The sequence below is a fragment of the Lissotriton helveticus genome, chromosome 6 (genome assembly GCF_964261635.1).
Source record: "Lissotriton helveticus chromosome 6, aLisHel1.1, whole genome shotgun sequence".
Classification (NCBI taxonomy): Eukaryota; Metazoa; Chordata; class Amphibia; order Caudata; family Salamandridae; genus Lissotriton; species Lissotriton helveticus.
In genome coordinates, this window is record NC_136067.1 from 942,546,114 (window position 1) to 942,570,826 (window position 24,713).

Sequence of the window (24,713 nt, forward strand, 5' to 3'; positions counted from 1 at the left end):
CTACCATCTGAGCTGTGAAACCTCTAGGCTCCGAGGGACGATGGACTCTCCTGACTTTGGGAATACGAAGCATTAACTTTAGTTCTGAGTTTATCTGTGATCCTGGGCATCCATACATTAATTCAGTTAACATGTTTGTGCAGCCCCACACTTAGTCATCCTACATCCTTGCCTGGCAACCTCTATTATTAGTTTCATTTATACAATTGTATACAATTGTTTGCTATTTAGAGCAAAGGGCAAATGAGTCTCAGGCCAAGAGTTGTGAATGTCTCTGTGCATGCATGTGAGTAAACGTGTCTGAATAGGTGTGCATGAATGTGTGTGAGCGAGTATGTGCATGTGTGAGACATGCAAGAGGTAGTTACATGCATCTGGGCTGCAGTTTCTCATGTTTCCTGACGTTACCAATCCTCCTGTGTGCAGTGGACTGGCAGCCCTTTTCACCCAACGCTTTGTGTTACTTTTTTGTTCTAGTGTGTTATTGTTCATGTGTCACGTGGAAGGTGTACTCCAGGTGCAGCGGCAGCCTGCTGGCTGGAGAACCGCTTCTAAAGAGATCATATCAGCCTGGAACAGCCTATGATACAGACATGTTTTAAGAAGTGGCCATGTCACCTGGAAATCCTAGGTACATAGTACCTAGGATTTCCAGGTGACATGGCTGTTAATTTTTCTTTATCACCCTGAATTGTTGCAGTAGCGAGTATTAGGTCCTGACGAAGGCAGCGGACAACCACAGTCCATTTACTTCTGAAGCATGTTGACCTCTAATTCCGTATAGCAGTTATTTGTTAAACCTGCTATTTCTCTGCACTGTTTTTAACATTGGAAGACTGAGGCGTGTCATTAAACTTCCTTTCCTCTCATCTCTCCAATTTTACACACACTATCACTCATTCACTCTCACTAGTTCACGCACTGCAAATCAGTTATCTTAACACATCTTTTCTTGATATCTCCAAATTCACCTTATATCACTGGTTTAGAAGTATCCACATTAACATCTAGTGGCTACAAGTATATACTCCTTGGTGTGAGGAGACCCAGATGATGACATGGGCTGTATCGGACGATAACTGATGGGTACTTTTTATACCCTAGAGATATCTTGTTGTGCTTCAGTCACACAGGGCAGTATTTTTTCTGTCCCTTTCCACATTTAGTCTTGCTTTTTCTCATGTCTTATACAGGACGTTTAGTTGACCCTCAAGACCCATTGACACCTTTTGTTAAAAAATTACTTTATTTGGGGGCTGTGTCTGTGTTTAGGTCTATAAATATGCCCTGGGACCCTCCTTTATCGTTTGTTTTTGATGCCCCTGGTTTTTATACTTCACTACCCGCCTGCTGGGGGAAGTGGCAGCATAATTCAGATAGAACAGGGAAGAGGTGTTAGAATGACAGAGGTGTGTGGTGTTTTATTATTATGTATATATCAGCAGTGCTCTCTTTCAGGCCTTCCCACTCGCACCATCGCAGATCTTGTATCCCGCTACTGCAGGCCTTCTTTCTTGTCATACTTTATGAATTAAGGTTTATTGTCTCTATAATGTGCTGCACGGGTAAACACTTATGCGGTCCCAAAGGTGAGACCTATTGGTTATGTCAATGCTTGTTCTGTTGTGCACTCCCATCTAAGTTCACTGATCTTCCTTGGATTGATACACTATTTGTGTTCTTTCTCCGCTTTCCGAGGACAGTTGAATTACTTTCCCTGAAACCCATGTCACATTTTCCATTTTCACTATTTTTAAATTCTTCAATAAAATGATTCAAAATAAACTTTGATGCTTTATTACTCTTTTAAGACTGAGTGGGAATGCCAACAGACAAGAGTGAGTGTGGTGCACACAATTACATTATTCATATACACCCTCATTTATGGCCAGGCACATCTGAGATCACAAAAAGGTGGAAGGTAGATGCATTTGGTGTTTACTAAATAAACCTTTTACCATAATGCTTATACATAATCAATGTTGAGATGAACTATTGCAAAAGTAAAGGTTAGTTGTGTGTGGATGGATAATTGACAAGTGGATGAATTGTTCATGGGGTGGTGGTTTCTGTACACCCCAAGAGTAGGGGGGGATAGTTGACAGAGTCCCCGAGTACGCAATACTGGCCCCACATCGGGTTAAGGATCTGGTTGTCCAATGGGAGCAGTGCAATATCATATTATCTCCAACGGATGCTTGCTTTGTCAATGGACCGCTTGATGTCGCTGCTGGGAACGTGTCCTAGATGATGGTAGTAAGCATCTGTTCCTTGATGGAGCAGCCACAGAAAAAAGTAATAAGAAACTTTAGAGAGCTTACATTACGAATAATGAAAACCATGATAGTCAGCACAAATTGTGTCAATGATAATAAATGCATACATTGGCAGATATTGGCTCGCCTTTGGGACCATATATGTATTTAGCTATGCAACACATTAGCCTGCGGACTGAAACATTTACTGTTCTCTAACATGGAGGGAAAGTAAGCACCAAACTGTGTGACACACCAGGTATGGGAACACATGGAGAGAAATATTGCCTTTCAGCGGGCAATGGTACAGTCCAAAGCTCTGTTTTTAATATAAATTCAGGTTTTTGGTGGTCATATCACTGAAAATACAAGATTTGAAAAAAATATTATTGTCTATGGGTGCTTGTGAAAGACAATTTCTATGGACTGGAATCTAGAGAATGCCAAAGTGATTCCGGTATTTTACTGAACTCTGCTGTTTTCTATCAAGAAAGCTAAATAGAGGGAGGGCGCTAGAGGGCGCACAAGCGGAATGGCCGCCACTTAGTGAGGCTCCCGCTGCTTGGGCCAATTATCCTTAATTAATCCTCCTTATCCTAGTTGCCACATGAAAGTACGGAGGCGTTCTTGCACATAACCCCTATGTCCGTCCTCGGTGAAGTTTTGGTGCGGATCCGACGTCCCCTGGCTGAGCGCTGGCACGAAGAACATTTCAGCGAGAGCAGCACTGGAGCAGAGGGCGACTGGGTCGCTGGCAGGAAAGTCCGCGGCTCGCCACGCGGGATGTAGGCCTGCCTGCCTGGTGACAGGTGACGCCGTGCAGGGAACCGGCGGCCGGACGGGAATCGGTGCTTGATGCACTAAGCTGCCATTGAAATCACCACATAGTGAAGGAGCAGCGTTTACCGTGCCCTGTGGTGGACAAGTGTTGTACCCCAGTGAGGAATTGAGGGCCGATGCGGCTGCGTGTACGGCGGCGCACTCCTGCAGGTACTACGACTCAATGAGGGCAGGGAGGCCTCACAGCGGATCGCGGTTGGATGCGATCTCCGACCCCAGCACTGTGTAACCCATGGCTGGCATTTGAGCTCCGTGCCATCGCTGTACCTGTCATCGCTGTACCTGTCATCACTGTGGGATATCTCGAGGACACTACGTCTCCGTCCTTGCTGCTCCCTGGCTGCATGGTGTTACACTGGTAAGGGGGCATATGCTGTATAGTCCACCAACGGCCTGCCAAGCACTGCTGTGTATTATCCTGTCACTGTGGGCCCAGATTTGAGGCGGTGTGGAGGAAGAGGACGTGCCTAACTGTAGGTGCAGCAGATTTTATTGCAGTGTGTCCCCTGGTGGAGCTAGTCGTCACTATACGCCCTATATGAACTGGAAAGGTTGGAAAGCGTATGCCATGTGAGATTGTGGCCTTATTAGAAGCACAGGGTAATTCAAAACTGCGACGCACTACCCTACTGCCTAGTGTTGCGGGGACCCCTGTGGTGTGACCCCACCCTCGGATGACTGACACTTGTGAGACATTTGAGAGGTTGGATAGTACCGGGCAACATGGGGAAGCCGGATACCCGACAGCCGAAATTAACTTTTGTTACGCCGAAAAAGGTTTCTAAACCTGCCTCGCCGATGAATGACCCCTGAGGCACAGTCAGGGACTCTACCGAAACCCCATCTCCAGAGCTTGATATGCACCAAATACTGCAAGAGATGAGGCAGGGGTTCGCCACGGTGGTGGACAAGGTGGATCGTATGTCCTCCACGATGGACGCCCTGGTCCACAAAGTAGATAAACATGATGAACAGTTGAAGGAGGCTGAAAGGTGTATTTCGGATGCTGATGACACCATCGCCAGTCATACCACGCAATTAACGAGGATGGATAACCTACTGCGAGTGATTGCGAGGAAGAATGAGGATTTAGAAGCTCGCAGTAGGCGCAATAACATACGCGTAAGCATGGGCGGATTTTGCGGATTCGCAATCCGCGAATTTGCGGATTTGCGTATTCGCGGATTGCGAAAATACGCGAAATCCGCGAATTCTCGCGGATTAGCGGATTTTTGGGGGGTGTGTGTGTTCGCACGGGTTTCTGCAAGTTCGCGAGGGTTTTGTACTATTTCGCAAATTGCGAACTTACTTGTCGGGTCGCCAGTTTAGCGAACTTGTTGTTTCTACGTGCCCAGCCTGTTTGCTAAGCTTTCTTCATCACTGCCACCCTCTGTCACCACTGGCACTCTCTTTGGTCACCCATGCCACCCTCTGGCTCACCCATGTCACCCTCTGTGTCATCACATCACCCTCTAGTTCACCAGTGTACATTATTGGGGCAAAGCAAAGCACTGCCATCCTCTGTCAACACTGGCACTCTGGTTCACCCATGCCACCCTCTGGCTGGCACACCCATGCCACCCTCAGTGTCATCACAACACCCTCTGATTGACCACTGAGTGAACAAACACCTGCTAAGTGCTTTAAGTTTTGCAAACAACAACACCTGCCCTGCCCCAACTGACATTAATGAAGGCTGGCACCTGCTTGTCTGCTCCCTTTCCTTTTTGTAGCAAATGCAATGTAAATAATTTTTTTTAACAGGATGCAATGGCATACTTGTAACTATTCTGTGACTGTCAGAGCAGGGTCACACAATAGTTGCAAGTAGGCAACCGGATTCTGGAGGGCCCCTTCAGGAAGCACTACAGGTAAATGGTTACAAATGATGAGCTCGAACTTTTGCACCTGCTCGTTCGTTTTGCTTTTGCAAAACTCGTTTTTCGGTAATTTCGCCCTATTCGCGGGGCGCGTCGTAGTGCGAACTGGCCCGTGGAGGCCGCGAACTGGTGCGAGTTACCTCAAGGTTGAGTATGGGCGCCGCCATTTTGTTTGCGTGACGTATTTCCGTTTCCGCCCGCTAAGTGTAATCTCGCGCGACTCGCGCCTTGCGAATACAAGTTCGCACGAGTTCGCGAGAGAAATCGCGTGCGAACTTACTTACGCGCACGTGATCGGGCCGCCATCTTGTTTTTCATTCATTCCTATGTGTCTGGGTATGGTGTTTCTATCCTCTCTATATCTCTGCCATCCTTTGCTTGTTTTAATATTTTTTTGATCTATTTAACTTATTTTCTATCCCTGTATTTTTCTAGATCTATATTTTTGTGTTTTAGGCTACTTTTGTTTACTTTTGAACTACTTTTTTAAACTTTTACTTTCCTTCTTCCCTACTCTTATTCTTTTTCATTTTGTCTCTTCTTTACTGCTCACACCTGCCCAGAACATGGTCAAGACAGCTGTGAAGCTGCCCAAGACGGGCCCCGCAGCCCGTGCCCGGCTCCCGTGTGGTCGATTGAGGGCGGAAATGGTGGTGCCCCGGGAGATTTTCAGCCCTGAGGAGGTGGGCGCACTTGTTTTTTACGTGCAGCGCCGTCTCCCCAGGACCATCGCGGCAGGCGGCAGGATTGCTGCTGGTTACACCAACAGCCAGGAGCGACGGAAGCGGTGGGGGCAGGTGTGCCGGGCCCTTTTTAAGATCACGGGGGTCCAGCGCACCTACAATCAGGTCACCCACCGCTGGACCGACATCCTTGACCGAGAGCGTGACCTGCTAGACGTGCTGGGAGTGGAGGTCCCCGGTCTTGGTGAGTAGTAGTAGCAATTTTTTCATTAATATTTCAAAATCTTCTGTGCATTTCAGGTGCACTGTTCTCCTTCTCTGTGCCGGTGCCACTGCTTATTTGTTATCTATTTTGTGTTCATTTAATTGGGCTGAGTATGAGTGTATTTTACAGAACTGCGTAATGCTAGACACAAAGGGGCAGATTTACAAGCCCCTTGTTCCACGTTTACACTGCCTTACCTGACGCACAGCGACGTAAACGTGGCGCATCCCTGCGAGTCATGTACAACGTGATGCATCTAAGGAGATGCGCCACGTGAATGCCTGGGCCTGCGCCTCGATGGGTGCGTTCCCACGCAGGGGGTGAGTGGGGGGTGGGGGGTGCCGGTCAGGCAGATGTGTGCCTCGCAAAAGTGCCTGCGTGAAATCTACAAGATTTAACGCAGGCACTTCCGCGACGCTGCTATGTCAATTCTTTATGCCTGCTTGCTTGAAGCAGGCGTAAGGACTGATGCGGTATGTAGAGTATTGGGCAGCCCTGAGCACTGCTATAGTTGCATTGCGCCCGCGACGCGACTCTAGAGATGCGCCCCTATTTCGTCACGAGATGCGTCACGCATCTGCCTACCCTTGCGCCAGGGTTTGCCGCATTGTAATAGCGGCGCATCTGCCGTGACGCAAGGTTAGTTTTGCGTTACGTATTTGTTCTGGTGCACATCTGGAGGTGTCCAGCTCAGAACTCGTAAGTATGCCCGTAAGTGTCAGATTAGCAATTACCTGCGCATCCCTGCAAAGTGTGTGGCACGGCAGCACCACCCATGGTGCGCCGTATTTACAATGCGGCACACCATGGTCCCAAAACGTCACCGAAGCGTTACGCATCGGTGCCGTAAAGGCGGCTCTTTGATGGAGTTGCGTTGCAACGATGGCGCAGCTCCAGCAATGCTGCGTCAAGCCGTAAGTCTGCTTCATGCAGGCGCAGGGTTTCAGTGACGCATCATTGTCCTAAATGACTGATTGAAATTTTATATATTCCCCATAGCCACTTTTAGCATGCGTTCCTGCGCAGGAACGCCCTCCCTTGCGATGGAATGCTCCATAATGGCGCAGGGTTTTAGAATGGGATGCATCTCCCATATGCGTCACGTTGTTAATATACGCCACACCATGGCGCCTCTCTTGCGGCGCTGCGTCACAAAATTGACGCAAGAATGGAGCAAAAGAGCTGCAAGGGGCTTGTAAATCTGCCCCTAGAGTAGAGGCTCAGGTGCAGTCCTTCCTTTGTAGCCCTCTTTTTGGATGAAATAGTAGGTTCTTGTTCTTTCTAAATGTTTGATTTGGTTGACAAGGACATCGGCAAGCAGCAATCATCAATGTTTTCTGTTATTTCTTTCATGTTGTACGTCAGGTCCGCCCAGGGGCAAGCGGACCGAAAAATCTGATGCAGCAGTGGCTCCAAAGGAGGAGGATGCAGGCCAGGGCGGCGAGTGCTCCTTTGCTGGCCCCAGTAAGTTTTCATTTAAATATAGAGGACCTATTGTTGTCCAAGCATTCCTAATTTAATTGTTTCGAAATAGGGTTTAGATAGGAGCAAAATCAATAATCCAACTGTTGCAGGGACAATTCTCCACAAACCGAACTATGGACAGCAAAGACCAGAGTAATAATATTTCAGAGTGGCGTGTTTGGCACACTGTATAAATAAACCTGGTAGTGTCAGCAGCACAGACTCCTCCTTGCAAAAATTGCAAAACTTTTCGCTCAGTCACTCTAGTCTGGACTCTCTGGAGGACTAAAAACCACAGAGTCAATTCAAGTTTAAAAGCTTTATTAAAAGTTTAAGTAAACACATATATGAAAATAAAGTTAGTTGGAAATGGAAAAGTGCTTGGTGCTGAGTTGATGAGTACTGGATTGGTACACATTTCTTGTGGTCGAGCCGAGCTTTCACCTGGTTTGAAGTTGATGTTCCTCTTGTCCTTAGAAGTCCAGTTTCTGTCTGTTCAGAGAAAAATAGTGTGTGTTAAAATTAAGCAAGCATTCAACAATTGTGACAAAAAAATGAAGCAAGACAACAGCTTTCCCTGGAAGGAGGGACATTTTTACTTTAGACTAGAGTAGACAGTCAATTAATTTTTCTGTTGTTTTCACATTTTTTCATTCATAGACCAAATACTAGTGGAGTGGTGTAATCTAACATTCTTAAATCTACTTTGTAGGTGGAACATCTGGTGGCGGGGCCAGCTCAGATGTGGTGGTCATCAGTGACTCGGAGTCCGAGGGTCAATCTGGGGAGGAGGCGGCGCTAGAGGAGTCGGATCAAGAGCAAGAAGTACAGACTGTGAGGAAGGAGACGGTGGCGGTGGCGAGTACAGGTAAGCTGGATCATGGAGGTACTATCTGACTCTTAGATAGGATATGATGTGTATTCAGTGGTGGCCCAGTGACAAATTACAATATGGTAATTACAGCAGGCTGGGACCGACAGACAGATGGAGGCAGAGACAGAGAGAGAGGAAGACAGAAGGAGAGAGAGAGAGAGGGAGGGAGCCAGAGGGAGGGTGAGGGAGGGAGACAGAGAGAGAGAGACAGCGAGGTAGAGGGAGACAAAGGGAGACAGAAAGAGTGAGACAGAGAGAGAGAGAGAGAGAGAGAGAGAGAGAGAGAGAGAGAGGGAGGGAAACAGACATATCGCCTGGGCCTGGTGCAGATGATACGGTTGCTGGTGTGGTTAACGGCTCAGAGGAAAAATCACTCACTTCTGCCAGATCTCTTTCATATGAAAGAGCACCAAACCAAGGATACAAGTGAGTTGTGGGAAGGGAAATGGTGATTCAAGCGCCCCTCCCTGCGGACGCCCATGATACTGGCCTGAATAGTTTTGTACTGCCCTGGCTAGTTGCTAGTTGTACTGTGACACAACTTCCTGCTGAATCATTTTGTGTTAATCATATTCTTAAAGAGCATTGGTTACAGATTATGTCTTTCTTTCTTCATGTAGTTGGCAATACTAAAACCTCCAAACCAACGAGGAGTATGCTGGCTGTACTGGCCCGGCAACGGAGGCTGGAAGCAACTGTTGCTGAATATCGGCGACTGGTGGAACTAGAGGGGGACGACACGCACTCCAGTGCATCAAACCTAACAACATCTACATCCTCCTCTGTTACCCCACGTTCTACCGGTAAGCACAGTGCTCCAGCAAACCGGAGCCGTGCCGGAAGACGCCACCGCCGAGCAGCAAAAGCTGCACCTCGCAGCACTGTTAAAGGTCGCTTGCGCCGTGCACTCCGCAGAGTGTCCGACCTAGAGGCGGAGGTCCAGAAATGGACCAAATATCAGAATGTGGTGGAGGGCCTCCGCCTAGATCAAGCCATCCTCCAAGAAAAATATGATGCCCTGGCCCTAAAGCATGATGCCCTGGAGGCCAAACTTAACAGCTTGCATCCATAGAGTGTCCCTTGCCCCTGTTTTTGAGACTTTTGGGGGGTGGGAATTGGGAGTTGGGTTTTTTGGGGACTTTTGAGGACTATTTATTTGTTGGGGTTAGGGAGGGTCTTGCGGGAGATTATTTTGTTAGGGATATAAATATACTTTTTCAAACTTTATCTGAGCATACCTGTTTTTTTACTACTTTTGAGCTGGGTGGGTGGTGGTTTTGCAGTAATTTCATTTAACTGAACACTGTCATCGTGTTGGCTCACGTGCAATAGGCCAAATGTTTTCCTAAGTAAATGCCTGTCACAGAGTTTGTTAATTCAAGAGCCCTAGGACTTTGCTGCTAGTACCACTGTCACTCTCTCGCCTCTCCAAATACTCCATTATACTACCTCCCATCCAAACGCTTATCTTACCTGTAATTTGTGTTTGAGGGCTGGCTCCACCTGGAATTCACAGAGTCCTAACGCGTTCTGCAGCAGGGCCACAACTGGAGTTTCCCGGCGTGGATTTTCTGCAAATCAAAAGCAATCAACATTAGAAATGTGGTAGCGGTGCTGACACAACCCTAAAACCTAGAAGCCCCAGAGACAGCACCCCTGAGACAGGCAAGCGAGCAATATAACGCCTACACGTTCACGTGCAATAGGCCAAATGTTTTCCTAAGTAAATGCCTGTCACAGAGTTTGTTAATTCAAGAGCCCTAGGACTTTGCTGCTAGTACCACTGTCACTCTCTCGCCTCTCCAAATACTCCATTATACTACCTCCCATCCAAACGCTTATCTTACCTGTAATTTGTGTTTGAGGGCTGGCTCCACCTGGAATTCACAGAGTCCTAACGCGTTCTGCAGCAGGGCCACAACTGGAGTTTCCCGGCGTGGATTTTCTGCAAATCAAAAGCAATCAACATTAGAAATGTGGTAGCGGTGCTGACACAACCCTAAAACCTAGAAGCCCCAGAGACAGCACCCCTGAGACAGGCAAGCGAGCAATATAACGCCTACACGTTCACGTGCAATAGGCCAAATGTTTTCCTAAGTAAATGCCTGTCACAGAGTTTGTTAATTCAAGAGCCCTAGGACTTTGCTGCTAGTACCACTGTCACTCTCTCGCCTCTCCAAATACTCCATTATACTACCTCCCATCCAAACGCTTATCTTACCTGTAATTTGTGTTTGAGGGCTGGCTCCACCTGGAATTCACAGTGGGGGACTCGTCAACGTTAAGTAAGTTGCTTCATTGTGCAGAATCCAGGCATCAGCATTATGGGTAATGGATAGGGTGAGTCTGGAGGAGGAGGACTCAGGATAGACGACCAGGACTGAGTTCGTGTCAACTAACTGTTGTGAACCTGAGGAATGCTGCGGCATCAACATCAAGACAGTTCTGTTGATGGGCTTGTTGTTTTATTGGTTGATTTGATTACAGTTTTGTTGGGAATGTGATGAAGCACTTGCTAAAGAAAGACAGACACACAGGAATAAAAGTGAATAAGGAGGACTATTTACAATTAATGAATGAATGATTGAGTCATTTTCAGAACTCGCTGTCAGGGAAGCAGAACTCGTCCTCATACTCTGCTAAATCATCAGTCGGGGTTACTTCTGGTAACTGAGGAGAACTTTCCTCGGGTAGGGCGGTGTCCTCTTCTTCCTGCGTGCATTCTCGTACTCTGTAATCTGGTGGTATGAAGTGCTGGTTCATCTTTATCAAGGTGAGCCGCTCCACATTTGCGGGCAAGAGGCGGGACCTTTTGGAAGTCACAATGCCACCAGCAGAACTAAAAACACGTTCTGAAGACACGCTTGCGAGTGGGCAAGACAAGTAATTGATAGCCAGGTTGGTGAGCTCTCGCCATATTTTTCTTTTCCCATGCCAATACGCCAATGGGTCCTCTGTAATATTGACCTCTGTTGAGTCATCCAGATAGGCCTGCACCATTGAAAGAATGTCCTCCCGGATTCCTGTACTTTGCACTTCTGTGTCCTTTCTAGGACCAGGAAACCCTAGCTGAGTTAGCCAACTCGCTTCAGACATATCGCATGCGCCTGGTGCAGATGATACGGTTGCTGGTGTGCTTAACGGCTCAGAGGGAAAGTCACTCACTTCTGCCACAGGCACAGATGGTGAAGTGCTTTTTTGGGACGCCTGATCGCCTGCTGATTCACTAGTAGTACTGTCTTCTCCTACAGTTTCCTTCCGCTCTATTTCAAAACGAATGGCTGACTGAGCTAGCCAACCTTTGTACTCTGTAACATCCGATGTTTCAAAAGGAATTATTACTTTGCCAAACAATGGCTTTTTGTAACGTGGATCCAGAATAGTAGCACAAATGTAGTGCTGTTGTTTCTTGATATTTACAAGCCGTTCATTGCTAACTAGGCGTTATAATAATCTCTGCGCCAACTCATGTGCTTCGTTCTTTCCAACGTCCTTTAATTGTGAAGACACCACCTTGACTTGGTGCTCGAGCTTCAGCAACAGTGGGATAGCTTTGCTCAAAGAACAGTCCTCCCTGCTCACGTCACGCGTGAAGACCTCAAAAAGGCCGAAGCATGTCTGTCAGGCTTTTAACTAGCTGCCATTGCTCCACCGCTAGCATCATTCCTGTCGTATCACCACCCAGGTTGTAGAAATACTCATTGACTACTGGAAACAGCTCATGCAGACGCTCAAGCATGTAGAAGGTTGAGTTCCAACGTGTTGCCACCTCCTGGATAAGTGCTTTCACTGGCATTCTACGTTCATTTTGCTTGCGCCTCAGCTCCTTCCGGGCCTTAAAAGAATGGTTGAAATGTGTGCATATTCTTCTGCAGATGGTCAGTGTTTTGTCGACTGCAAGTTCTTTTTTCAAAAAATTTTGCACAACAAGGTTGATACAGTGCGCCAAACACGGCACTCTGAAATAGAAACCGTCCTCCATGGCCTTAACTACATTCCTGCCATTATCTGTAGAAACATAACCAACCTTGCAATGTCTTGGGCGCAGCCATTTCAAGACCTTTTTGTTAAAGTCAGCCAAAATGTTGACTGCAGTATGACTTTTCTCCATGCCAAACATGGCTAATGTTGCATGTTTACGAGCACCCTTAAAAATCTCGACCAAGTCACCACCTGCATTTATCTGTTTAATAACCCCTGAAAAAGAGACCCAGTGTGCAGTGATGCACATGTAATCAAGGGCTTGGCAACTGGTCCACATGTCTGTTGTCAGGTGTATAGTGTGAACAGCACTCTTCTGCAAAGCTGCCCCCACCAACTCAAGCACCTCTTTGTGTAGTGCTGGAACAGCAACCCTGGCAAAATAGTACCGGCTAGGAACCTTCCATTTAGGGGCCAATGTTGCCACGAGTTCAAGGAAACCCACACCTTCGACAAACGAAAAAGGGAGAAGGTCCACCGCTAGCATTTTTGCCAGCTTAGTGTTATAGAGGCGTACAGTTGGGTGGTTGCGTTGAAATTGCGCATCTGAGGAGAACATGGCTGAAATGGTGCGCTGGACAAATTTACGGGATGATGCTGATGCCTTCTTGGACCCACTTCTGATCAGTGTTGACATTTTCCGCATTGGTGTGTCTCCCAGACTCTCAGTGTGCCTGCTATGTGTTACGGAGGGTGTGGTGCTGCAAGGGGTACTGGGTGCAACCGGACACATGTCTGACGCTTCTTCTACCTCCCCATCATCTTCAGATGAAACACCTACTATGGGTATATTTTGGCCACTTGCCCTTTGGGATCGCTTTCCCTTGACGTTTGCTAGGTGCGGAAACCATTCGACAGCGTGCTTTCTTTCAAGATGACCTATCTGGCCTCCGGTTCCATAGTTGGTACCAGTCTTACCACGGCTAACGCTAGTCTTACAAATGCAACAAACGGCTATGTTATCATATTTTTCATGGACACTAAAAAAGTTCCAAACTGGGGACTGGAAACTTCTGGTTTTGCCGCACGAGGTGATACTGCTGCCAATGCCAGATGAAGCAGTGGTGGATGAGCCTTGCAGACATCTACTGGGTTGTGCAATTATTGCAGCAACCTTACTTGAGGGAGTCGAGCTGGATGGAGTCCCCCTCTGGGGAGAAAATATGGGAGCTGTAGGTTTTGTTGAACTTGTGGTACTACTTGACTGCGTTGGTGGTGCTACCAGTGGCACGTCGCCAGGGTCACGCTCAGCATGACGTCGGGATAGGATGTAAATGTCTGTCTGCTGCATGGCCGGTGTGGCTGGACTGACATGTGTGATGACTAGGTCATTGCTGTCATCCTCTTCAACAACATCAGAATGCACCACTTCATCAAGTCCGACGTTCGGATCCATAAGTATGAGCTTTCCGGGGCCCTTCCTTTTACCATGTGATACCTTTCGCAGCTCATGGTGTGCCTCCCTCTCAGACGTCAGAGATGGTTGCCAATCTAGATCCACATCATCATCTGATGGAGCGGGGCTTGAAGAGGAACTTCTACACACCCTCCTTGATCTTTTCCTTGCTGGGGAGCTGGGAGAAAATGAATCATCAGGAGGAGTGGCTTCGTCTTCCTGACATGATACCCCGGCTCCAAAGTCAATTTCCTCCTGTGCCCCTACTTCTGGAAGAACAACCATTGTGGGCACTTGCACCGCTCCATGGCCATCTTCACTGACCTCTACTTGCAAGTCTCCATGGACCTCTCCTTCTCGGCCTTCTCCTTCTCGGCCTTCTCCTTCTCGGCCTTCTCCTTCTCGGACAGCTCCTTCTCGGACAGCTCCTTCTCGGACAGCTCCTTCTCGGACAGCTCCTTCTCGGACAGCTCCTTCTCGGACAGCTCCTTCTTGGACAGCTCCTTGCGCATGTACTTCTGCTTGTACTAGTAGCCCATGCAGTTGTTGTTGCGGCTTTGGTTGTTGAATAGTACTTGTGAGATGAGTTAAAACCTGTGTTGATGGCGTGCTGCTACTTTCTTGCGATGATCCAACATCACTGGTCGTTGGTGATTCAACAACTAAACAGGCTACCTGTGCAGCACTCATGGTGGGCCTTTGTTTTTTTTGTTGTTGTTGCCCAAAAAATGTCTTGGTTGAGCAACCAGTCGCCTTGGTAAGTGGTGCCACTTGCTTCTTCTTCTCCTTAGTAGAGACATCTTTCTTGGAAGAGGACCTACGGGCACCTCTTTTTGGAGCCATCTTCTTCAGATGTCGGAACAACAGGCCGCAGCAGCACTTCTTCCTGGCACTGATGCTCAACGATGATGCGTAGTTTTGTGCACCTAAACGCAAACGAAGACAGAGGAACATCAGTAAATATAAATGTTGCATATGTAGCGCTTGAATAAACAGTTAGCAAGTAGGCATTTATGAATACACACGTGCACACCACACAATATGGAATTTTCAAAATTAGGATTTGCTAAATTTTTGGGAAGCAGGAATTTAACATTGATCCAAGAGAGCACACACACAGAGGGTTGTGCTTTCATGTACCCCTGACTCCGCCTGGGCACAATGGGTGAAAGCAAGGCACAATGGGTGCAGGCCTATGTCTCAAAGCTCACTGCCTGCCTTCAAAATGGCCGCTTGACCCCCCCATCCACATGGCCAGGACCATGCCTCAAAATGGCCACCACCAACATAGCCAGCACCCAACCCCTACTCCAAAAAGTGAAAACACACAACACAAATCAAATCACCACAATCCAATGCCATCCATCCATTTTCAGAAGGCTTATGCTGCCTGCTGGTGGTTTTCCGGTGCAAAATTGCAGTTTTTACAATTTCGCGAGTGCGAGATTGTTGCTTCACGGCGCGAACGTGGCAAAAACCCGCAAAATCCGCGAACAGACCGATTCTGGGCCCCCCTGGGCATAATGGATGACATCAGAGCACAGTGGGTGCAGGCCTATGGCACAAAGCACACAACTTACAAATGGCCCCTAGACCCCCACCCACACGGGACCAGACAATAAAATGGCCCCCACCCCCATAGCAAGCCCCCAACACCACCCCAAAAAGTCCTAAAACACACAAAAATCAGCACAATCCAATGTCATCCATGCCCTGGCCAGAATCATGTTAACAAAAATAATTTCAACAAAACAGTTGTATCATCCATGCACCCATAAATAAGCCTGGTGGTTTTCAATTCATGTGCAGCAGAATTGTAATTTTTACAATTTCGCGAGTGCGAGATTGTTGCTGCGCGGGACACGAGCAGTGCGAACACAAGCAAAAACATCCTCAGCTCGCGAACTTGCAGATTTTCCCCCCAAAAAAGTCGAAAAAAAAACAACACACACAAAAATCACCACAAACAAACAACATCAACTTACTTCTTTGTGAAATCAAAATTCGAATCCAAAAGTAATCCAAAAGGCCTCAAATCCAAATATCCATCAGCAACCACAAAAAGTAATCCTTCCCAGTCAAGAATGATCGAAAAGTGGCCAGGAAATGGAGGAGCTTGCTGGACAGGAACAGGAAGTTGGGGACTGGGGCACTTCCTTCACCCCACCCCTATGGGAGGAGCTTGCTGGACAGGAACAGGAAGTTGGAGACTGGGCCACTTCCTTTACTAAGTAATTTTTGTACTTTCGCTAGTGCGAGATTGTTCCTGCCCGCGCCGCGGACCGCGAGCAGCGCGAGCAGTGCGAACACAAACAAAAAATCCGCTTCGCGCGGATTTGCGTATTCTCGCCGCATCCGCGAGAGTTCGTGGATTGCGGATTCCCCGAAAATACGAAAAATCCGCGAGCGTAACGGATTTTACGCCCATGCTTACATACGCGTGATCAACATTCCAGAATCTACCAACACTGGGCGCATGGAGACATATATCGAACAACTACTCCTAACTACTATTGGAGCGGAGGCCTTCTCCACGCAATTTATAGTTGAACGGGCACACAGGTCTCTGGGTCCACAACCAAAGCCGGGACAACCACCACGACCCATAATCGCACGATTGTTGAATTATTGCGATCGGGATGTAGCCCTCAGAGCGGCGTGCACAAAGCAGAAGTTGGTATATGAAGGTGTGACGTTCTCGATCTACCCAGACTTCACCCCATTAGTGCAGGAAGAAAGGCGCAAATTCCTTGATGTGAAGAAGAAACTACGGGATGCACAGATAGACTACGCCTTACTTTATCCAGCACGTCTCAGCGTGACGCATCAAGGTAAACAAAGATTCTTTACTAACCCACAACAAGTGGAGGATTAACTACGGCACCTTAAGTGGGCACAGCGGGGAGCAAATGGCCGTGACCGGGACCGCCAGGACGACGTACAGGAGAATGAGAACAATGATTGACATGCCAAACTACACGACGAAGGTCGTGAACTTAGGACTCACTTGTATTACGCAGGAGAAACTGGGAAGGGCTGAGATGTCGAGGACAATTCTTACTCTCCAGGAATCGGACGCTCACCGTACTTGTAGTGGTAACGTATCCCAGGCCCCACCGCCCCTTCTCTGTTAGCACCAGGGGGTCACGATGACTCCTGGCCTGGAGGAGAGGCGGTGGCTGTGTGACTGTCTAATGCTGTCCCCTTATGGGTGTTCCCCTGTGTTGAATCATGTCATCACGTTGATGGCGCTGTTTCTGTGGTTGGGAGAGGGGGGAAGAGGGTGGGTAGATGATCCTTGCAAGTTGGGGATGCTTCAGTGGGAGGGGGGGGTGGGGAGATGCGGGGTCAATGGCAAATAGTTACTGGTTTATACTGGGGAGCTGTTGCGGGGAGGCATGTGGGGTGGGGGAGGGGAGGGGTTTGAATGTTTTTTTGTTGTTGTTTTTTTAATTTTATCCTCATATTGCGATTGTATGTATAAGGAGTTTCGGGAATCTGTTATATCAACGTTCTCTGCCCCGTGTATCTCAAACTGGGTTGGGGAGTATCCCTATCGGTGTTGATTATAAACAGAGTTCTCGTTTTCCTTTATCATTACCAATAATTCTGTTTTTGTATAGGAGGGGAGCTAGCCAACCTGGCTACTCGGCAGAACTTATTCTACCTGAATTATTGTCATCGCTTTAATCATTGGATGTAGTTGGCGAGTCTTACTAAGGTGTTAACTTGATGTTCGGAAACGTTTTTCCCATATTTCCCAAAACTTTGACTTTTTACTTATGTTCTCTTTCCTATCCAGTTTATTCGTTGTTAGTATAGAATTCAGCCAGTTTGCATGCAAAGGAGGAGTTGGTTTAATCCAGTTAATACAAATCTCTCTCCTTGCCAGCAGTATTAATACAAATATTAGCTTTTCCTGATTTTTAGTCAAAATACTTATCTCCATTTCTCTTATAAGTTGGACCCCAAAAATAATTAAAGTAGTACTTACGTCTATTTGATGACCCAAGACCATAGTTATCGTCTTACCGACTTCATGCCAAAAGGTTGTGAGTAGGGGGCATTCTTGGAACATATGGATATCGTTCGCCTTCTCCAATCCGCATTTAGGGCAAGATTTTATGTTAGCTCCTTTAAATTTCGATAATCTTTTTGGAGTCCAGTAAGATCTATGGACTGTAAACAAGTGATTTCTTTTCAGGGCTGCTGCTTTCAGGCTGGACCAACAAATTCCTAAAGATTTTTGCCAGAGCGTATGAAGATCTAATTCGGGCATATCTTTCCTCCAAATTGTTTCCGAGACTGGGCAGTCATCCTCTCCAGCCTCTACAAGGGCCCAGTACCATTTCAATACTTCTTTTTTTATTGTTGAGGATTTTGCCATTTCTTTCTCCAGGTTTTCATTTCCCGTTTTTTTCCGTTAAAGATTTGGTCCAGCTGGAGTTAGTGATTAAAGAGATTTGGTCCCATGTAATTAAGGCATTATCTATTAGAAGTTGCCCCCAAGTTTCAATTCTGACTGCTTTTAATGGTAAAGCCAGAGTCTTTTAGGCAGTCGGGTGTGCCCGGGGAGTCCCAGATTGTTGCCATATTACTATAGTAAGGTATATTTACTGTGTTTCTAATTTGATACCACAATCTTGCGGCATTATGTAAGATCTTTAATTTATTTTATTTTTTTAATTTTGGATGGCCGAATTTGAATAAAAAGTGATCTACTTTGTCTGTCATACTCTGTAAGTAGTCTGGGTAAAATTGATATTTTCTTAGTAAGGGTCTCATGTTCTTGAAATGAAAAGCCCTGTAGTATTCGAAAAGATCTGGGCTGGCTATTCCTCCTTGATTTTTCTTCCTCCTTAGTTTACTCCATGCTATCCGCGTGCTCTTAGAAGCCCAAATGAAGCTGGCTAATCTTCAATGAGTTTTTCTGGAATTCCAAGGGAATGGTGTTAAACAAATATGGGAACTTAGGTAGAATTGACATTTTTAAGATGTTCGATCTTCCCAAGAAGGTTAAGGGTAGCCCGCCCCACACTTTAAGCAGTTTTCTTGTTTCAGCAAGCACTCTATTCAGGTTTAGTTGTGGAATCTTTTCCAGCTCTTTGACCAGGTTGATCCCCAAATATTTTATTTTGTTTCTGGAGTATGTCGTATTAGGTTGTATATTCCAACTCATGGCTTCAGTTTTTGTTTGATTTGTTAGATATCCAGATACCTTGCCAAACTTAGAGATCGTGTCATCTATTGCATTGGAGGAGTTGTCATAGTTATCTGTGAATATCATCAGGTCATCTGCGTATAGAGCCACTTTCTTTGACTACATATGATAGCTGAAAGGAGATATTGAAATATGCTTTCTTAGGGAACAAGCCAGTGGTTCAATGTAAAGGTTAAAAATGAGAGGGGATAAGGGACACCCCTGTCTTGTCCCCCTTTGTATTTCAATGTTGTTGGTGAGTGATCCATTGATTAATATTTTTTCTCTTGTTTTTTTATAAATTTCCTTTATCATGCAGCCAAATCTTGTCCCTAGGTTGTATTTTTTGATGGTTTGTTTTAAAAAGGCCCAGTTAACTCTATTGAATGCTTTGGCAGCATCGAAGGTGATTATGGTTAACGGCATTTTTTTCGCTGATGGCTATGTCGATTGTTGCAAAAAGTTCATGTGTTATTTCGTGAAGCTGTCTGCCCTTTGTGAAACCTTTCTGATCAGGGTGGATTAATTTTGGTATGACTGTAGATAATCTCTTTGCTATGACCTGCATGAAGATTTTGTAGTCACAGTTTAACAATGATATAGGCCTGTAGGATTCACAGTGTTTTGGATTTTATCCTGGTTTCAGTATGATACTAATCGTGGCATCATTCCAGGAGTCTGGAACATTTTCCTGGTTCATATATATCTTGTTCATTAGATATGTTAAGTGGACTACTACTGAGTCTTTCAGTGCTAGGTAAAATTCATTTGGCAACACGTCTGGGCCAGTCGCTTTACCCCTTTTCAAATTCTTTATAGCCGCTGTCACTTCCTCGACTTTGATTTCGCTATTTAATTCACTCTCCTCCTCCTTTGTTAGTGATGGTATTGAGATAGTATCTAAGTATTTACTGATTTGTTCGTCAGTTGGGTTTATATCTTCTTTATATAGTTTTGTAAAAAAAGATGTGAATTCATGTTTTATCGCGGAGTCATCATATCTCAATATCATTTGGTTGTTCTCAATACAGGATATTGTGTTTCTTGTCTGATCTGTTTTAGTTCTCCACGCCAACATTTTCCCACATCCTTCCCCATACTCGTGATTTGACAGCTTGCTTGCCTCCCATTTTTTCCTCACTATATATTCCAAATAATCAGTTAGTTTCTCCTTGAGTAGTAGGACCTTTTTTTCCAATAGATCTTTCATTTCTGTGGACGTTCCAATCATAATTTGCTCTTCTAAGTTATTAATGTCGTTTTCCATATTTCTGATTTCCTGCTTCTTAATTTTAGATTTGTAAGCTCCCAAGCTTAGCAGCTTCCCCCTAGCCACCGCCTTATATGTGTCCCATATAATTTGTTTTGATGTTCCGACTTGATTCTCCTCAAAGAAGATATCAGAGACCATTATTAATTCTTCGATGCTTCGTGGGTCAGACAGTATGGTCCGGTCAACTGTCCATCTTGGCGGTTGGTAGTTATTTGTAATATGTAGAGATAATTGGACTGCGGAATGGTCAGATAAATGCGCTGGAATGTGTTCAACGCTGTTGACATTTTCTGATAGGCTCTTATTTACCAAGAAGTAGTCGATCCTGGATCTATGGCCCAACTTTTTGTTATGATATGTAAATGGTTGCTTGTTATCCCCCTTTTGTTTCCAGATGTCTGTCACATCGAAGTCCTTTTTGTATACACCTAGCCATTCCCTCATCTTAGGAAGGTTCACATGTTTGCTAGGTGGCGATCTGTCCATTTTGGGGTCAAATAGGATGTTAAAATCGCCACCTAGTATTATAGGTCAGGAGATAGATAGAAGCTCCGAATACAAATTTTGCAATGGGAGAGGATCATCTATATTAGGGCCATAGTATCCAGCTATGGACAGGATATTGTTATCTACTCTCAGTCTGGTAATGGCCCATCTTCCGTAACTATCTACTGCCTGGTATTCGATTTTTGCTTTAAGAGATTTCTTGATGAGGATTGCTACTCCTTTAATGTTACAGTTTTGTTTAGTGCAAACACAGACGTCCACCCAATTTAGTTTTTTTCCAATTTGATCCCACTCCGTACTCAAGAGATGAGTCTCTTGTAGTATAATTATTTCATTGTTAGACTCCTTTAAATATTCAAAAATTCTATTCCTCCTGTTAGTCGTTCTGAGGCCGTTGACATTCCATGAGGGAATATTTTTTTTTTTCCGATTTGCCGTCATTTGTTTGTATATTTTGGATTGAGATGGATTATGTATCTCCCGATGACTCCAATATTATTGGTTGTAGAGGACATTTTTTTCTCTTTTGTTCCCTATTTTGCCCCCACCCGTGTACTGGTTTCATTTTGCCATAGTTCTTTTTTGTGATAGTTAGTTTTCCCCACCCTGAGGAAGCCTCCCTTCTTCTTTTTGGGCGGTATTCTTCGCCCTTTTCGAGCTCCTGTTCACCTAAGAAAAATATTTTCCCCCCTTTTTTCTCCCCTTTTTTTGTCTTTAGATTTCCATTTATTTCTCCATTCGTATTTGATCCTTGATCTGTTCGATGAAGGTTTCTACTTCTCTGGGATCTCTTATATTGTGCATCTTATTTCACCACATAATACGGAGAGCTGCAGGGAACTTCATTTGAACCGTGGCGCCTAAGGATTTTAGTTCCTGCATAAACTGCCCCAACTGCCATTGTCTGTCCTGTGTGGCTTTGGACATGTCGGAGCGGATTCTGAAAGTCCAATTGTCTTTTTTGAGTGTTCCATTTTTCAGCCCTTCACTTCCTTTTAGTGTATATGTCTTAAAGTTAATTAAGATTTTCCGTGGTGACCTTCTTTCTTTACTTTTTCCGAAGGGGTCTCTGTGGACTCTCTGGATGTCTTCCGACAAGTTTACCTCCTTAGCCCAGGGAAAGAATTATTCTAGAAGAGAGACAATGAATTCTTTGATATCCGACCCTTCCAGATTTTCCGGCACATTTAGAATTCTCAAGTTATTTTTTCTAGCTTGGTTCTCCAGCGATTCTAATTTCTCTTTGATAGTCCTATCACAGTCTCTTGATGATCTTATATCTTTATGGTTTATATCAACTTTTTTGCTGAGGGACTCTACTGTAGCTTCCATCACAGTGACTCTTTCACCTAGGTCATTTAATTTCTGATCAAGGTTCTCACACATTTCTTGAATTTTGCTTTGATTTGCTTCTGACACTGTGAACCTCTCCTTCATTTCATGCATCATTTTGCCCATGACTTTTTCCATCAGATGTTCAGTCTGTTTAAATGTAAAATCAGATCATAGGTCCTCTCTAATCGCTTCAGGCTGTACAGAACTGTGCAGGGCATCCGTACTCGGTGTTAACTCAACTTGAAGAGCTTCGTGGACTTCTTCCCTATTTGTGACTGCGTTATCCTTTGCCCTTTCCATTTCGTCTGCCATTAAGGGGGTCAATTTTCCGATTTTGCGTAATCGTGGGTCCCTGTGTTCACTCTTATCGCTCTTATCTTGTTGCACGCTTTCCTTACCCCTAATTTGGACCAGTTGTTGAAGCTTAAAAAAAGATTTTAAGGAGGGGGTGACTTTTATTCTTTGCTCTGACAGAGGCCTTTCTTGCGTCTTGGCTTTTGCTGCTCTGGTCTTTATATTCTGTGATAGGCTCTCGAGTTTGGGGGGGCTTTTCTGCTTTCTTTTTGTAGTCCTAGGGACTACGGTCTGCTTCGTTGGCGGGAGGTTTTGTTTCAAGAATTGTCTGTTCCTGAGGCAATAGAAGGTTTTTGTTCTGTCGCTGTTCTCACTGTAAAGTTGTATTTCTTTAACCCCCTCTACTTTCTCCGCCTCCTGAGTGTTTGGTGTGAGAACTACCTCGCTGATTATATCCCCAGTTCCTACTTCCTCCTTGCCTTTTTCTAAGATGTTACCCTGCTCAGATCTAATTACAGATCCCAAACTAGAAAGAAACTGTTGTGATGTAACTTGAGTCACACTTTGATGGCTTTTAATACTATATTGGTTATATTGGTTAAGTCCTGTGATTAGGTCAGGAGCAGCAGATCCCCCACCTCCTTTCCCCCCCCTTTACCTTGCTCATGGGCGTGTAGGACTTCCTTCCGGGTTCTTGGATCTGTGTGGAGTTTTTTTGTTTTACCCTGCTGGAACTCCTATTATATTTTCTTTGGCAATCGTTTTTTGTCTCCTCTTCCACCTCTAAGGCGCTGGACCTCCCTTCTGCCGCTGACTTTTCTCCTACCCCCCTCCCTGGCTCATCCAATTTTCAACCGTCACTGCTTTTAATCTGGGCGCTAGGGGGTCTATTGTCGAGTTTGACAATCCTCTCTTTTATCGCTCGAAAACACGGTGATTCAGCAGCCTCCAAGTCTATGTTGCTCAAGCTGCCGAAAGTGCTGTCGCTGCCCGAGCCACCCCGGAACAGGAAAGAGACCCTTCCCAGTGCTCTCCGGTAGCTTCTGCTTGCCTCCTGTGCTACCACCCAGGTCCCAGTGTGCGGCGTCTTGTTTGCTTCGGCGGTGAGTCGGCCAGAGGGAAGCCGCATCCCGTGGGTAACCCAGCGAGTCTCCAAATCGTGTCACGGACCAAGCAAGCTCCGTAGGATCAATCCTTCATCAGCTAGTAGGTGCCCAGCTCACATGGGGGAGAATTAAGAGGGAACAGCATTCTGTTAATAAGTCGCGTTGTGGTGAATTTTCAGAGCTCGCGACCGAGCGTCTTAGCCGGCCGCCATCTTCCTCCTCAAGCCGTCGGTAACCAATGTAATGTAGGGTTTGAATGGTTTGTACAAACCTGTAGGCAAGACACGAACAGGCTTGATAGGTAGTGCACAGTTAGAAGGAATGGCAGCATGGGCATGGTCTATGGAGCGCACATGGATAACCACTCAGACTGATGGGTGAACGTCCGGCTTCCAAACTTACGATACTCTCTTGGAACATCAGGGGCCTAAAGATGCTAGGAAATGCAGACAGGACCGAGCTTACTTAGATAGACATGGAGCTGATGTGGTACTCTTACAAGAGACACACACGCCGCCGCGCACCAACCCCTCTTTTGCCAAGAGATGGGCAGAACTACGTATCTTTTCCAGCTACTCCTCTTATGCTAGGGGCGCGGCCATATTGCTGAGACGTACAATTCCCTTCACACTATTAGTACAACTCACGGACATGGCTGGGCGCTATGTGATGATATGGGGGAGACTGGGAGGTAGTACTGTAACTATAGTTAATTGCTACGCGCCCAACATAGACACTCCGGAATTCTTCACGATGTTATGAGGGAAGAAATTGGATGCAGGGTCTAGACACATTATATGGGGAGGTGATTTCAATGTGGTGATCACACCAATGATGGATAGGGCGGATGGACAGGCACTTTACCACCCTAAGATGAGGGAGGCGATACAGGGTATACTGGAGGAAGGGAACCTAATAGATAGTTGTAGATACCTGCACCCCACGCAACAAGAAGGTACACATTTCACATCATATACGGGCACTTGGGCGCGACTAGACTATTGTTTTTTTACCAGAGACTGGACTCTTGAGGTGACGGGGTCAGAAATTTGGCCAGAACCCACTCCGATCACTGCCCTCTATTGGTCAAATTGGCTGTGTCTGGCGCCCCAGAACGGCATGGCGTCTTCACCCCACTGCTCTGCTGGATCCCGTATTTCGGACAGAACTGGAAACTGACATCACAGACTTCTTTCCTAGAAATAAGGACACAATTGATGATGTAGCGACAGTCTGGGAGGCCTTCAAGGTCACGGTTAGAGGGTGTTGCATTGCGAAGAGTTTCAGGGTACTACGAGATATACAACGCACGCTCCGGAAACTGGAGGATGAAATGAAGGAGCTAGAGCACCAAATGCAG

The 24,713-nt window shown here is 46.0% G+C and overlaps 1 protein-coding gene and 1 long non-coding RNA gene across 2 annotated transcripts in view; one reads left to right on the forward strand and one right to left on the reverse strand.

Annotated features, from left to right (window-relative positions):
- The window catches only part of PLD5 (phospholipase D family member 5), a 1,381,847-nt gene that overhangs the window by 911,094 nt on the left and 446,040 nt on the right, over positions 1 to 24,713 (forward strand). The gene's annotated exons all lie outside the window — the stretch shown is intronic.
- Positions 7,692 to 9,838, reverse strand: LOC144761605 (uncharacterized). The gene is made up of 2 exons (XR_013595806.1): positions 9,735 to 9,838; positions 7,692 to 7,879 (listed from the first exon to the last, which is right to left on the reverse strand). It is a non-coding gene; the product is annotated as an uncharacterized LOC144761605 (long non-coding RNA).